Below are 15,757 nucleotides of genomic sequence, written 5' to 3' on the forward strand. Positions count from 1 at the left end.
TCTAGAGTCCATATATATGTGGTAATATACAGTGTCTGTTTTTCTCTTTTTGACTTAAATCATTCTGTGTGACAGACTCTAGGTGTATCCATGTCTCTACAAATGACCCAATTTTGTTCCTTTTATGACTGAGTAATATTCTACTTATATATGTACCATATTTTCTTTTTTAAAAATTTTATTTATTTTAATTGGAGGCTAATTACTTTACAATATTGTAGTGGTTTTTGCCATACATTCACATGAGTCAGCCATGGGTGTACATTTGTTCCCCATCTGAACCTCCCTCCCACCTCCTTCCTCATCCCATCCCTCAGGGTCATCCCAGTCCACCAGCCCTGAGCACCCTGTCTCATGCATCGAACCTGTACTGGAGATCTATTTCACATATGATAATATACATGTTTCAATGCTATTCTCTCAAATCATCCCACCCTCGCCTTCTCCCACAGAGTCTGAAAGTCTATTCTTTACATCTGTGTCTCTTTTGCTGCCTCGCATATAGGATCATCACCATCTTTCTAAATTCCATATATATGCATTAATGTATTGTATTGGTGTTTTTCTTTCTGACTTAGTTTGCTCTGTATAATAGGCTCCAGTTTCATCCACCTCATTAGAACTGATTCAAATGTGTTCTTTTTAATGGCTCAGAAATATTCCATTGTGTATATGTACCACAGCTTTCTTATCCATTCATTTGGTGATGGACATCTAGGTTGCTTCCATGTCCGGGCTATTGTAAACAGTGCTGCGATGAACATTGGGGTATATGTGTCTCTTTCAATTCTGGTTTCCTCGGTGTGTATGCCCAGCAGTGGGACTGCTGGGTCATATGGCAGTTCTATTTCCAGTTTTTTAAGGAATCTCCATACTGTTCTCCATAGTGGCTGTACTAGTTTGCATTCCCACCAACAGTGTAAGAGGGTTCCTTTTTCTCCACACCCTCTCCAGCATTTATTGTTTGTAGACTTTTTGATAGCAGCCATTCTGACCAGCGTTACATGGTACCTCATTGTGGTTTTGATTTGCATTTCTCTGATAATGAGTGATGTTGAGCATCTTTTCACGTGTTTGTTAGCCATCTGTATGTCTTCTTTGGAGAAATGTCTGTTTAGTTCTTTGGCCCACTTTTGATTGGGCCATTTATTTTTCTGGCATTGAGCTGCATGAGCTGCTGGTATATTTTTGAGATTAATTCTTTGTTAGTTGCTTCATTTGCTATTATTTTCTCCCATTCTGAAGGCTTTCTTTTCACCTTGCTTATAGTTTCCTTCATTGTGCAAAAGCTTTTAAGTTTAATTAGGTCCCATATGGTTGTTTTTGCTTTTATTTCCATTACTCTGGGAGGTGAGTCATAGAGGATCCTGCTATGATTTACGTCAGAGAGTGTTTTGCCTATGTTTTTCTCTAGGAGTTTTATAGTTTTTGATCTTCCATTTAGATCTTTGATCCACTTTGAGTTTATTTTTGTGTATGGTGTTAGAAAGTGTTCTAGTTTCATTCTTTTACAAGTGGTTGACCAATTTTCCTAGCACCACTTGTTAAAGAGATTATCTTTTCTCCATTGTATATTCTTGTCTTCTTTGTCAAAGATAAGGTGTCCATATGTGCATGGATTTATTTATCTCTGGGCTTTCTATTTTGTTCCATTGATCTATGTTTCTGTCTTTGTGCTAGTACCATACTGTCTTGATGACTGTGGCTTTGTAGTAGAGCCTGAAGTGAGGCAGGTTGATTCCTCCAGTTCCATTCTTCTTTCTCATGATTGCTTTGGCTATTCGAAGTTTTTTGTATTTCCATACAAATTGTGAAATTATTTGTTCTAGCTCTGTGAAAAATACCGTTGGTAGCTTGATAGGGATTGCATTGAATCTATAGACTACTTTGGGTAGCATACTCATTTTCACTATATTGATTCTTCTGATCCATGAATATGGTATATTTCTCCACCTGTTTGTGTCCTCTTTGATTTCTTTCATCAGCGTTTTATAGTTTTCTATATACAGGTCTTTTATTTCTTTAGGTAGATTTATTCCTAAATATTTTATTCTTTTCATTGCAGTGGTGAATGGAATTGTTTCCTTAATTTCTCCTTCTGTTTTCTCATTGTTAGTGTATAGGAATGCAAGGGATTTCTGTGTGGTAATTTTGTATCCTGCAACTTTACTATATTCATTGATTAGCTCTAGTAATTTTCTGGTGGAGTCTTCAGGGTTTTCTATGTAGAGCATCATGTCATATGCAAACAGTGAGAGTTTTACTTCTTCTTTTCCAATCTGGATTCCTTTTATTTCATTTTCTTCTCTGATTGCTGTGGCTAAAACTTCCAAAACTATGTTGAATGGTAGTGGTGAGAGTGGGCATCCTTGTCTTGTTCCTGACTTTAGGGGAAATGCTTTCAATTTTTCACCATTGAGGATAATGTTTGCTGTGGGTTTATCATATATGGCTTTTATTATGTTGACGTATGTTCCTTCTATGCCTGCTTTCTGGAGGGTTTTTATCATAAATGGATGCTGAATTTTGTCAAAGGCTTTCTCTGCATCTATTGAGATAATCAAATGGTTTTTATCTTTCAGTTTGTTAATGTGGTGTATCACAGTGATTGATTTGCAAATATTGAAGAATCCTTGCATCCCTGGGATAAAGCCCACTTGGTCATGATGTATGATCTTTTTAATACATTGTTGGATTCTGTTTGCTAGAATTTTGTTAAGGATTTTTGAATCTATGTTTATCAATGATATACTTTTTAAGAATTTGTCCATTTCTTCTAAGTTGTCCACTTTATTGGCATATAGTCTCTGATAGTAGTCTCTTATGATCTTGTATTTCTGTGATGTCTGTTGTCATTTTTCCATTTTCATTTCTAATTTTGTTGATTGGATTCTTCTCCCTTTTTTCCCGATGAGTCTGGTGAATGGTTTATCTATTTTATTTATTTCTCAAAGAACCAGCTTTTAGCTTTGTTGATTTTGGCTATGGTCTCCTTTGTTTCTTTTTCATTTATTTCCACCTTAATTTTTATGATTTCTTTCCTTTTACTAACCCTGGGGTGCTTCATTTCTTCTTTTTCTAGTTGCTTTAGGTGTACAGTTAGGTTATTTATTTGATTTTTCTCCTATTTCTTGAGGTAGGCTTGTATTGCTATGAACCCTCCCCTTAGCACTGCTTTTACTATATCCCATAGGTTTTGGGTTGTTGTGTTTTCATTTTCATTCATTTCTATGCATATTTTGATTTCTTTTTTGATTTCTTCTGTGATTTGTTTGTTATTCAGAAGTGTGCTGTTTAGCCTCCATACATTTATATTTTTAATAGTTTTTTTTTTTTTTTCATGTTCAGTTCAGTCAGTTCAGTCACTCAGTCGTGTCTGACTGTGACCCCGTGAACCACAGCATGCCTGGCCTCCATGTCCATCACCAACTCCTGGAGTTTACCCAAAGTCATGTCCACTAAGTGGGTGATGCCATCCAATCATCTCATCCTCTGTCATCCCCTTCTCCTCCTGCCCTCAATCTAGGTTCACAGAGTTACATGGAGAGGAGAAGAGGGAGGAGGGAGATAGATAGAGGTGACCAGGAGGAGAAGAGAGGGAATCAAAAGGGGAGAGAGCAGTCTAGCCAGTAATCAATTCCCTATTTGCTCTCCACAGTCTAGAACACTCAGAGAGGTTCACAGTGTTCCATAGAGAAGAGAAGAGGGAGGAAGGAGATAGAGGTGACCAGGAGGATAGGAGGGGGAGTCAAAAGGAGAGAAACCAATCTAGCCAGTGATCAGTTTCCTGAGTGTTCTCCACAGCCTGGAACACCCAAAGGGATTCACAGAGTTAAGTAGAGAAGAGAAGGGGGAGGGAGGAGATAGAGGTGACCTGGAGGAGAAAAAAGAGAGTCAAAAGGTGAGAGAGCAATCAAGCCAGTAATCACACTCCTAAGTAAAAATGGGTACTGAAGATTGGATTCTTAAAGGTACAAAATTGATAACAAATACCAAAAAGCCAAGGTTAAAAATCTAGAGTTTAGACTCTCAAAAATACAATATTAAAAAAATAAAAACAAAACAAAATCACAAAAGTTATAAAAAATATGAAATTTGCTTTAAAAATGGGGTTTTTTTTTTGCAAGGTAATAGTAGGTTCGGAGAAGGCGATGGCACCCCACTCCAGTACTCTTGCCTGGAAAACCCATGGACGGAGGAGCCTGGTGGGCTTCCTCTGTTTGCAAGTTTCTTCAGTATCTAACTTCCACTCTGACACAACGGGGTGAAGGTGGACATTTATTTAGGCTCACTTGTTCAGTGGTGCTTTGGGATGGAGGAGCACTGCAAACAAATATCACTGGCGTGTGTGGGGAGTGCTCACAGTGTCTGGGCCACACTGGGTTTGCCCCTGCTCACGGTGTGTGTGCTTTCCCAGTCTACACTACTCAGGCTCCAGGTTGCTCTGCAGGAACTGTCTAAAGCAGGCCCTGCTTTGCGTGCACTTCCCAGATCTAAGCCACTCCGTTTCAGGTTCTTGGGTACTCCAGAAAGGCACAGACTCGGTTGGGCCTGCGTTTTGTGCCCTTCCCATGTCTGAGCAACTCAGGCGACCAGGCGCTTGGCGAGCACACTCTCCCCAGATGGATTGGTGCATCTTACCACCTCCCCGTCCCTGCCGCTGGGTTTCCCAGGTGTGCGGTGGGCATGCTGTCTCAGGTGTGCTCTGTGTCTCCTCTGGGGAGCTGATCTCTAGCTGTGATCCTCCTGGCGGATGTCCACCATCCAGGATCCCAGGAAGACTTAGCAGCTGGGAATCTGCTCGCAGTTTGGTAGAGGATGCCATCTCTGAGGCCGAGTTTGCCCCTCGCCTTCTGGCTCTGGCTGTCGCCCCCGACCTGCCTCCAGTTGGGGATGGGCTGGTCCACTGCTGGCCAGCTCTCCTCTGGTATTCACTCAGCCCTTTGTTCTGTGAGCAGGCCGGCAGTGCCTTAGATTAGAACTTTTCTTGGGAAAGTTCTCTCTCTCTCTCTCTTTCCTCTTTTTCTTTTTTTCTCTCTCTCTGGCTATCCCACAGTTTGGGTTGCTGTCTCACATTGGCTCCCTCAGATTGTCCTCAGGGTGTTCAGGCACTGTCCTTACCCTAAGCAATGAAGCCCGCACCTCCCAGTTCAGCAACCCCCTTGCTGGTGGCAGATGTGAGCGTCTGGGCTACTTTTCTGCTGGGAGTTGCAGTTAGGCACATAATCTGTGGGGTTTATTTATTTATTTTTTCCTCTCGGTTATGTTGCCCTCTATGATTCCAAAACTTCCCACAGACCCACCAATGAAAGGGTTTCCTGGTGTTTGGAAACTTCCCCTCTTTTATGACTCCCTCCCTGGGACAGTCTCCGTCCCTAACCCTTTTGTCTCTCTTTTTATCTTTTATATTTTGTCCTACCTCCTTTCAAAGACAATGGGCTGCCTTTCTGGGTGCTTGGTGTCCTCCGCCAGGGTTCAGAAGTTGTTTCGTGGTATTTGCTCAGGGTTCAAATGTCTTCCAGTGAATATGTTGGGGAGAAAGTGGTCTCCCCATCCTATTCCTCTGCCATCTTAGGACCGCCCCTCTGTACCATATTTTCTTTATTCATTTTTCTGTCTGGATGTTTAGGTTGGGAGCCTCAGATGTGTGCTCTGTGATGACCTAGATGGATAGGGAGGTGAAGGGGATGGAGAGAGGTCCAAGAAGGGGAGGACATATGTGTATATATATAGCTGATTCACTTCATTGTACAACAGGTGCTAACACAACATTGTCAAGCAATTTTACTCCAATTAAAAAAAGAGAAGATGCAATCATCTAATTCAAATGTGACATTTTAATTTTTATTCCACATAATAATAATGATAATTATAATATTAGAGAATTTTAATTTGCTTGGTGAATATTGACTTGAATATTACAGGTTTTGATATAAACCTGACATACTGCAGTAGGCAGAATCTGGCCATATAAAGATGCCTACTTCCTGACCCCTGGAAGAGAATAGGTCAGGTTATATGAGGATGTAGTAGTGGGCATGATCCAGGGATGCAGGCAGCTTCTAGAAGCTGTGAAAGGCAGTATGCTCTCAGAACCTTCAGAGAGGAACACAGCCCTGAAAACCTTGATTCTAGCTCAGGGAGATATGGATGATAATTTATTACAGCACAGACTGTATGGACTGTATTTCTATGGACTTCTAGATTTTGTATGGTACATGTATTAGTTTTCTACTGCTACTGTAACAAATTATCATCCATGGCTCCCTGAGCTGGAATCAAGGTTTTCAGGGCTGTGTTCTTCTCTGAAGGTTCTGCAAGCACATCCCCTTTCTTTGACTTTTGCAGCAAATAAAAATAAAAATGTTTTAAATTAAAAGGAATTTGTGTATGTTCAAGTCGATTAAATGTGACTGAGCATTACATTGTCTAACTCAGAATTTTACTAGATCAATATTTTTATAATTTGGGGAGGATCTAGCTGAATTGTTTCCTTGCCCAGTCTACAAGTTCTTATGGGGCAGGCAGGTAAAGTGAAGGCTGGTTTCTCTGGCATTTTATTGGCTAGCGTGCATAACTAGCATTTCAAAATAAGTATAACACATCGATGGCCAATATTTTTAATGTGGCCTGTAGGATTGTAGCATCCTAAAATATTTTGAATGCCATTAGTGAAAGATTGGATTTTCTTAAGTATTTTAAGTTTTTGTTAAATGTTTGTTTTAGTATGTTAAGTTTTGTTAAATGTCTTAGGATTTTCAAATATTTCAAAATCTGCCTATGTATATAGAATGAATTTTCTTATATTTAGAAAACTTGTTTAACCAGATTGTTCCATTACTTGCTCTGTTGTGAAACCTAACAGTTTATTTAGACCTCCTAAAGAAGGCACATCAATCACTAGAGATAAGGTTGTGTAGGCCAGTGTTTCCAGATAAAAAATTATTATGAAAACAAAATTTATTTCCCATATAAATTAATAAGTAAGTAAATGATGAATGAAAAGGATTTTAATATATACTTCCCTTTGCATGGTCACACAAGTAAGTAGAAGAAAAATGTTAGAAACACGTTTTACATGATTGTCACTCAACTAGAGTTTCCTAGAACATAGTAAGATATATTAATTTGACCAACAAGAAAGTAATATTCCAGTAGAAATATTAGATATTTTCAGTATTTAAGTATACAGTTTTATGTACTGTAATGCTAGAGTATAGTAAGAAAGGTGGCAGAGAATACGAAGGACAAATTATTTTTATTTTGTATTTTAATTTTATAGGTCAGTTAAAACATACTTGGATGGTTCCTCAATGCATTTCTTTCTCTCTATTAATATTTTGAGGTGAACTGCCATGGTTCCATGACTAATTTATTTCTAGAAAAAGATGGGATATAGATCTGAACTATAAGAATCTGTATAGTGTAAGTCTCTCTGTTAATATCTTAAGTTGAAACTCATATCTTTAAATGATACTTGCTGCTTATAAGATAGACTTTCCAGAGCTGATCTAATTATTTTTGTTTTCTACTATAGTCCAATGCCAACTCATTGCTCCATCAATTTAAGAAAATTTGAAATGACTCTTGCTGCCTTCACAGTGTACAATAATACTGTAAAATCAAGATCTCTTTCTTTGTGAATTTTTGGCCCTGCATTGTGCTTTGTACAAGTTTTTCATTTCCTCAACTAAAAGTTAACATCCACAAAGTTTCAGGTATAAAGGGAATGAAGAATAAAAGCCTTGAGTTTAATTTTCTTAATATGTCATAATTATCATGTAAAACTCATTGCTTCTCTTTTTGATGCAGAAATAATAATAATAATTCATAGTCATAGAGGGTGATAATAATGATCATTGTAATAAATGATATGTTTTCAATATTCACTTGCTAGCCACTGTGCTAATCCTATGCCTGGGTTATCTCTTTTAATTCTCACAGTAGCCCAGTGAAGTATAGGTACAATGGTGGTGGTTTAGTCACTAAGTTGTATCTGACTCTTGCGATCCCATGGACTGTAGCCCGCCAGGCTCCTCTGTCCATGGGGCTTTCCAGGCAAGAATACTGGAGTGGATTGCCATTTCCTTCTCCAGGGGATCTTCCCGACCCAGGAGTCGACCCCAGGTCTCTCACCTTGTAGGCAGACTCTTTACCAGCTGAGCTATGGGAAGCCCATAGGTACTATAATTACCCCCATTTATAGACAAGGCTGAGAAGCCTGGTAGGCTACAGTCCATGGGGTCGCAAAGAGTCGGACACGACTGAGCGATTTCACTTTCACTTTTTACTTTCTAAGTCATAAGTACACGTATAACTTGCTTGAGATCACATAACTGGTACATGTCAGAGCTGGCATTCAAACTCCAGTGCCTGAACCCTTGACAGGTATGCATTTACTGCCTCTTATTCTCTGTGTTAGAAAAGGTAGAGAACAGAAATTTTTAGTCCATGGAAAATTGGGGTGGGATGAAAGATTATATTTAGAGAATTCAGTCAAGGGGAGAAATTAGGAGCAAACATCCTTTCTTTCATACTGTAGACTGGTTATCATCTATTGTGCCCCTGCTATGTGTCAGCAGTGAAATTCAGGGCTGTCTTAGCGCAAGGCCTTGCTTTCTTCCAACCTGCACTTTGCCTTTTCCATAGGATTCTCCATAAGCTATTTTCTGTAGGCCTGATGTATGATTAGGGCTTCCCTAGGGGCTCAGTGGTAAGGAATCCACCTGTCAATTGAGCTGGCATCACCTAAGCTCAATCCCTGGGACATGAAGATCTCTTGGAGAAGGAAATGGCAACCGACTGCAGTATTCTTGCCTGGGAAATCCCACAGACAGAGGAGCTTGGAGGGCTACAGTCCATGGGGTCGCAAAAGTGTTGAACAGACTCAGCAACAATATATGATTAAGGAAAGTTCACACTGTTCTGACAATGGACTAAGGTGCTCTTCTGTAGACAGTGAATGTCATTTGCCACAGTCCTGCCAGTGGGATGGCAACAGTGTGGAGGTGGTGGGGAGAAGACTGTCAGGCCCTCCTCTAGTTTTTCTCATGCACAGAGTCTGGAGGTTTCTGACACTGGGGAGATTTCCATCTGTGAGGAGGAGCATGGCCAGCAAAGCTGGCTTATAGGTCTCTTGGGGCTTTTAGCATAGCTGCTGCTCTACCTTATTCAGCTTGTTAAGTAAGCCATCCTGGTTCGTAGAATTTCATGAGGGGTAGTTAGGAAATAGAGCTTTCCTCTCTCTCTCCGCAGTGGCTTCTTTAAACCCCACGTGTGTGACTTTTCAGTAAGCCTTAGTCTTAGTACAGATGATGATTCTGCTCTATATGACAGCATCAAGCTCACAGCTCAGTTCTATAGCTTTATTTTCCCCATTAGAATCTGAAGTACAAAGTTTAATTCTTTCTAATGCAGTCACACACACACAGCTTTAACATAAAGACTTTAGTCATCTCTGATTATGTAGATAATACCTGTCACCTTCCCTACAGCTGATATTCCTCAATCTTACAATGTATTCACCAGAATAAATGAATCTTCAGCTACAAATAGCACTACCTTGCAGTCTCTGCCTTTTCTAAAGCCTCCTTATGAATAGGTCTAAATCAAGATTTCCCTACATTTATTACGTCTCTTTCATATTTTCCTTTTCCATCCTTGTGTTCATTATGGGTAATCCTGCACTACTGTTTTGGACCCCTCTCTTGCCACCCAAGGGTACCCTCTGCTGCCCTAATTCATCAATTCCTAGCAAAAAAAGATGAAGTTTATAGTTGTAAATGAAATCTTGGAGAGCAAGTAGTTGTTCTTTATAGTAGTCATGCAATTTATTTGCATAAATTGTATATACTTGTCTCATTATGTATGTACAGTCTAAAGGAGAGAATTAATGCTTATTTCTTTAGAGGAATTGTGAACCCCGCTTAGATGATGTAGGTGAAATATTTCTCCCCTTAATAAGAGCAGAGAAGAGTGGCAGCATGGGAAATTCAAATATCCAGCCTCACCAGGAAATCACAGCTAACAAAGGTATAATAAAATCAAAAAAGAAATTAACATAAAACATTTTACCTTTAAAGGTTAAGGAAACTCATCCCAAAGCAAAATAAATCCACAACAAAGATATTTCTAACAATGAAAGATACAGTTCTCTCGGAAAGGCTTCCCAAAGCCGCCCTCATCTTTCTCCTCCTTCATCAGGATGGGAAAGGGTGTCTTTTTGATTCCAGAATTTTAAATGGAGAAGTCTTTTCTCCAGAAATGGGGCTTGTGTTTTTGGTTTTAATGATAAAGAAATAAATGAAATAGAAATATAAGAGAATGTCCTAGAGAGTCTGCTTTTCCAAGAAATGATCTGTGACTTTATTTTTATTGAAAATAAAGTATTTAAAACTCATTGGGCCAAATCTGCTAATGAGGAAGTAAGAATGAGTTTGCTTTATGAGAGAATTAAGTACCTTGGGATCACTTAACCTCCTGGGCTTGGGGGCAGCTTCGGACAAAGGAGCATACCTTAGCTCACTTGGAGACTAAGCAGCAGACAGCCTGCTCTGCAGCAGCCCCAGATCGGCAACTTCTAGAGTACTTACCCATGTAAATAGTTGAGATTATTTAGGTGGAGTTGACATTGTCTTAGAAATATATCGACTAGTTCAGGACTTGAGAAGATATCTTTCCTGCCATTCATCCATATGTTGCTGGTGCCAGAGATATTATAACCATAAAGTGGAATTTTGGCTTGGAATCTTCTGGATCACTCAGCTTCACTGATTTATAACAGCACCATCAGTTGTACTGTACATTTTGATTTTTAGGGTCAGGGAAGCAATTGATAAAGGTTTACTGTATAGCATAAGAAGGATCACTGAGGGATCATTAAGAGAAGGAAAAAAAAAATGATATCTGAACCTGAATTTGTAATGATTCAATATTTAAAATAGTCACTACAATTACAAAGGTACAGAAGTAATAATGATCAAATAAATTGTGAAATAAATAGAATATCTTTTTCTGTACTGATTATAACCTGAAATGATACAGTAAAAGATTCAATACAACCCTATAGTAAAAATTAGAATTAATTTCTCATTTAAGATATATGTGAAATGGGACTATTTTTGTGGTCCTGTGGTTAAGACTTTGCCTCCAATGCAGGGGGTGCAGGTCCTTGGGAGCTAAGATGCCATATGCCTTGGGGCTAAAAAAAACAAAACATAAAACAGAAGCCATATTGTAACAAATTCAATACAAACTTTAAAAATGGTCCACATTTTTTTAAAAAATCTTTGAAAAAATAAAAATAAATGTGAAAGAGAAAAAATAGTTCTGTTTAAAAAACTAAATGATATAAGTTCAGCTTTGAAAAACAAAACTTAAAGGATACAACAATACATTGAACTCTGGTAGGAACCTAAACTTGGGGTTAACACCCTCAGGCAAGGGGGTACCCAGCGGGGCCAGTGCCACAACGGGTGACCTAGAGGTCTTCTGTTGGTTATGTGTTGGTTGATGGTCTGATTCTCCCGAGTTTGAGGGCTTAAAGAGACAGGAGGGTAGAGCTGGGTGAGGTCAGGGCTTCCTTTGAGTTCTGGGCTGAAGTAGAGATATTACCAGAGGGGAGGTTCTCTTGCATTTGTCAAATGTTTTATTCTTGCAGTCAGTCTTCCACTGCCCTAAGACAGTTGTCTCCTGTATCTCCCCTCACACCCGGGCACACCCACTTTGGTCATTAATCCTACTGCTTTACTTAAACACACACAAACTAACCTTGTCGTATTGTTCCATCATCCATGCGTTGAGTGTTGACACATGTATTTTGGGGTAGCTCTTTACGTGCTTGTGTCTTTGAGCCTACTCCTACATGTGAGAGAACTTTTAAGTGCATTTTTAAAAAACAAAATTCAGCTAGGTAAATTTACACATCTAATTGGCTTTATTCAACAATTTATGAAGTGGACAGCATCCCATTTAGTAAATAGAAAGCAGCTTCAAGGAACTGTACAAAATGGAAGGCTTTTATAGAAACTGGAGAGAAAGGAAGGAGCTGATAACAAGGAAGTTATTAGCTGAAGAAAAGAAGAGATTTTTTCAGGCAGGTCATCTTATTTTATGGGGAAGGGAATGTAAGAGTCTTCTTATATAGATAGTGCTGACCAGGAAATTTCAAACTAATGGTTTATTCCACTCCTGGGAGAGGGTGAAACTGCAGTTGGGTTAGGTATTAAGTCTTGGTGGCGTTTAGCACAAGTGACTCCATTTTGGGTTTGTTGTTTCTTTTTAATAGCATTTTATAACTGAATCCAAGAGATTATCCATTGTTTACAAGTATGTCTTCATTATCATGACAAACGAATAGCATTTTTATGGTTGTATGATATCCATGGGATCATATATCTTATTTGGATTTTGAACAGAAAGGGTTTTGTTTTTTTTTTTCCTTGAAATGTTGACATTCACACTTTGAGTTTTCCTTTAGATTTATTCTTATGTTTCCAAAAGTATAATCTTGGATTTTATGCCTTTAAAAGATCTGAGAATGGTAGAAAGCATTGGTGAAGATTCAAGAAGTTGGATATAACCAGAGAAACAAATATGTTTACCCTTACACAGCATCCTCATCTACTGCCCTGTCCCCTCCCGAGTAGCCACACACACAAGCACACACAAACACACAAGTATGCACACAAAGCATGAATCAACGTTACGATAGGTGTATTCCATATTCTTCATATATTCAAGGGTGATGAAACCCAGATTGAGGGGATTATAAATTCCAAAACGTCACCTCTTAGATCTTTAAAAAGATATTACTGAGATAAATGATATCACATGAGGTTGCCAAAATGTGTTTTAGTCTTTATGCTTTTGTCACCTGAATGCAAATTTGATTACTTGGGAGCTCTGCTTGATCCCTGTATATAACTTGTATATGTAAAGAAGGTGTTCAAATAGCATACATTTTGCCTACATCAACTTCATTCTGGATATTCTGTTTTTTACATAGCATCTCTCAGCATCTACTGCACTAGATAACTTACTTCTGAAGCCTCTACCCTATTTCTCTTTGCTTATGAAGAGAGGTCTAATGAGCTGAAGACAGAAAAGCAGGCATTCCACTTGATAACGTGGAGTGCCTTGATAATTTTGACAGGACCAGTTGGGGTGGAGTGAGGTTAAAATCCAAATAGAAGTGACTTAAGTCCTGAATGAATCTGGAGGATGTGGACTATTCATATGAAAATTTTGTTTGTAAAGAAGACAAAATGGGTCCTCAGTTCAGTTCAGTCGCTCAGTCCTGTCTGACTCTTTGTGACCCCATGAATCGCAGCATGCCAGGCCTCCCTGGCCATCACCAACTCCCAGAGGTCACTCAGACTATCCAGCCATCTCATCCTCTGTCGTCCCCTTCTCCTCCTGCCCCCAACCCCTCCCAGCATCAGAGTCTTTTCCAATGAGTCAACTCTTCGCATGAGGTGGCCAAAGCACTGGAGTTTCAGCTTTAGCATCATTCCTTCCAAAGAAATCCCAGGGCTGATCTCCTTCAGAATGGACTGGTTGGATCTCCTTGCAGTCCAAGGGACTCTCAGGAGTCTTCTCCAACACCACAGTTCAAAAGCATCAATTCTTCGGTGCTCAGCTTTCTTCACAGTCCAACTGTCACATCCATACATGACCACAGGAAAAACCATAGCCTTGACTAGACGGACCTTTATTGGCAAAGTAATGTCTCTCCTTTTCAATATGCTATCTAGATTGGTCATAACTTTTCTTCCAAGGAGTAAGCGTCTTTTAATTTCATGGCTGCAATCACCATCTGCAGTGATTTTGGTGCCCCAAAAAATAAAGTCTGACACTGTTTCCCCATCTATTTCCCATGAAGTGATGGGATCAGATGCCATGATCTTCGTTTTCTGAATGTTGAGCTTTAAGCCAACTTTTTCACTCTCCACTTTCACTTTCATCAAGAGGCTTTTTAGTTCCTCTTCACTTTCTGCCATAAGGATGGTCTCATCTGCATATCTGAGGTTACTGATATTTCTCCTGGCAATCTTGACTCCAGCTTATGGTTCTTCCAGCCCAGCGTTTCTCATGATGTACTCTGCCTATGACGGTAGGTGTTGCAAGAGGGCAGACACACTGAAAACATAATCACAGAAAACTAGTCAATCTAATCACAATAAGCCTTGTCTAACTCAATGAGACTAAGCCATGCCCTGTGGGGCCACCCAAGATAGGTGGGCATGGTGGAGAGGTCTGACACAATGTGGTCCACTGGAGAAGGGAATGGCAAACCACTTCAGTATTCTTGCCTTGAGAAAATGGGTCCTAGGTGGCAGGAAATGCCGATTCAAGATAGGGTGTGAGTAAGTGAGTGAGTGAGTGTGTGTGTGTGTGTGTGTGTGTGTGTGTGTGTGTACACGTGTGAGACAGAGAGAGAAAGATTGAGATTAAGGATGGCCAACCCTTCTACATTTACATTCTGAACCTAGTCTTGTTGAGAGGGGTTGGTAATCAGCACAAGAGTTGTTTAGAAATCTTTGGGAAGAATTGGCCCTTCATAGTAAAGGGGGTCACTTCTCATTAAAAAAAAAGAGGGGAAGCAGATGAAAAGACATATGCAAGGAAGCTTATTGATTTAGAAGTGGGAAGATGATGGAATTCTAGTGTGATGATTTTTAGGTTTTTAGATGAAGTGTGAGATTGAGTTAAATGATACTAAGGCAGGGAAATTTACTTAGGTTTGGGGAGTGAGATGGCGGTAGTAATTGTTGCCTTGGGCTCTGGGAAGTACTTTATTAGGGAATGTAGTGCATTTGCCAGCACTTGGACATTTGAGGTTTGAAGTCAAACATTTAAAGTAAAATCAGTCTGTTGAGTGATTTTCTCCAGCTGTATTCATACACAGCTGCTCTGGTCCAGAGAAGGCAAGTAATTGAGCTGATCCATGCTTGGGTTTTGCCAGGAGTGAGAGAAGCAAGGGAGATGAGGTTGTTTGTAATGATTATAATGATGGACCTCGGACTCAAATTTAGACAGCTTCATCAGAAATACTTTAAAACCTCAATCGTGCAAGTGCACATCCATATAAAGAACTCAGGCTTAAAATCAGACCATCTGGGTTCAAATTCCATTTCTACTATTTACAAACTATGACCTTGAACAAGTTATCTAAGTTTTTCCTAGGTTCATTTATTTGTAAAGTGGGGATAATATTGGCACCGAACTCATAGAATTATTGTTTGGTTTTGAGTTTATATATAGAAAGAGTTTAGGAGAATACTTGGTACAAGTTGTGCATTCAAATAATAGACCATTACTGTAATTAATATTACATATCCTCACCTAGTGTATTAAGTTTTACTGTGTGTAGCAATTGGGCTTCCCAAGTGTCGCAGTGGTGAAGAATCTACCTGCCAATGCAAGAGACGCAAGGGACGCAGGTTTGATCTCGGTGTCGGGAAGATACCCTGCAATGGGAAATGGCAACCCACACCAGTACTCTTGCCTGGGAAATCCCACAGATAAAGGAGCCTGGCAGGCTACAGTCCATGGAATTGCAAAGAGTCAGACACAACTGATCACACATGTACACATATACCGCAAGGAGGAAATATTTCTCTTTCTGTGATTGTCTCAGCCACAGCATTATATTCTCACACACATTTACATTTTACTTTTATATTTTTAATTAGCTAACTCACCTATAGTTCTTTTCTCTTATGTATGTGCTTAGTTACTCAGTCATGTCCGACAT

At 39.4% G+C, this 15,757-nt stretch overlaps 1 protein-coding gene and 1 long non-coding RNA gene across 13 annotated transcripts in view; both read left to right on the plus strand.

Moving 5' to 3' along the window:
* Positions 1 to 15,757, plus strand: part of UTRN (utrophin) — a 547,129-nt gene that overhangs the window by 451,140 nt on the left and 80,232 nt on the right. The gene's annotated exons all lie outside the window — the stretch shown is intronic.
* LOC120862577 lies at positions 7,849 to 11,274 on the plus strand. The gene is made up of 3 exons (XR_005720808.1): positions 7,849 to 7,861; positions 10,430 to 10,434; positions 10,970 to 11,274. It is a non-coding gene; the product is annotated as an uncharacterized LOC120862577 (long non-coding RNA).

This window comes from Oryx dammah, unplaced genomic scaffold, assembly GCF_014754425.2.
Source record: "Oryx dammah isolate SB20612 unplaced genomic scaffold, SCBI_Odam_1.1 HiC_scaffold_4, whole genome shotgun sequence".
NCBI classification, from domain to species: domain Eukaryota; kingdom Metazoa; phylum Chordata; class Mammalia; order Artiodactyla; family Bovidae; genus Oryx; species Oryx dammah.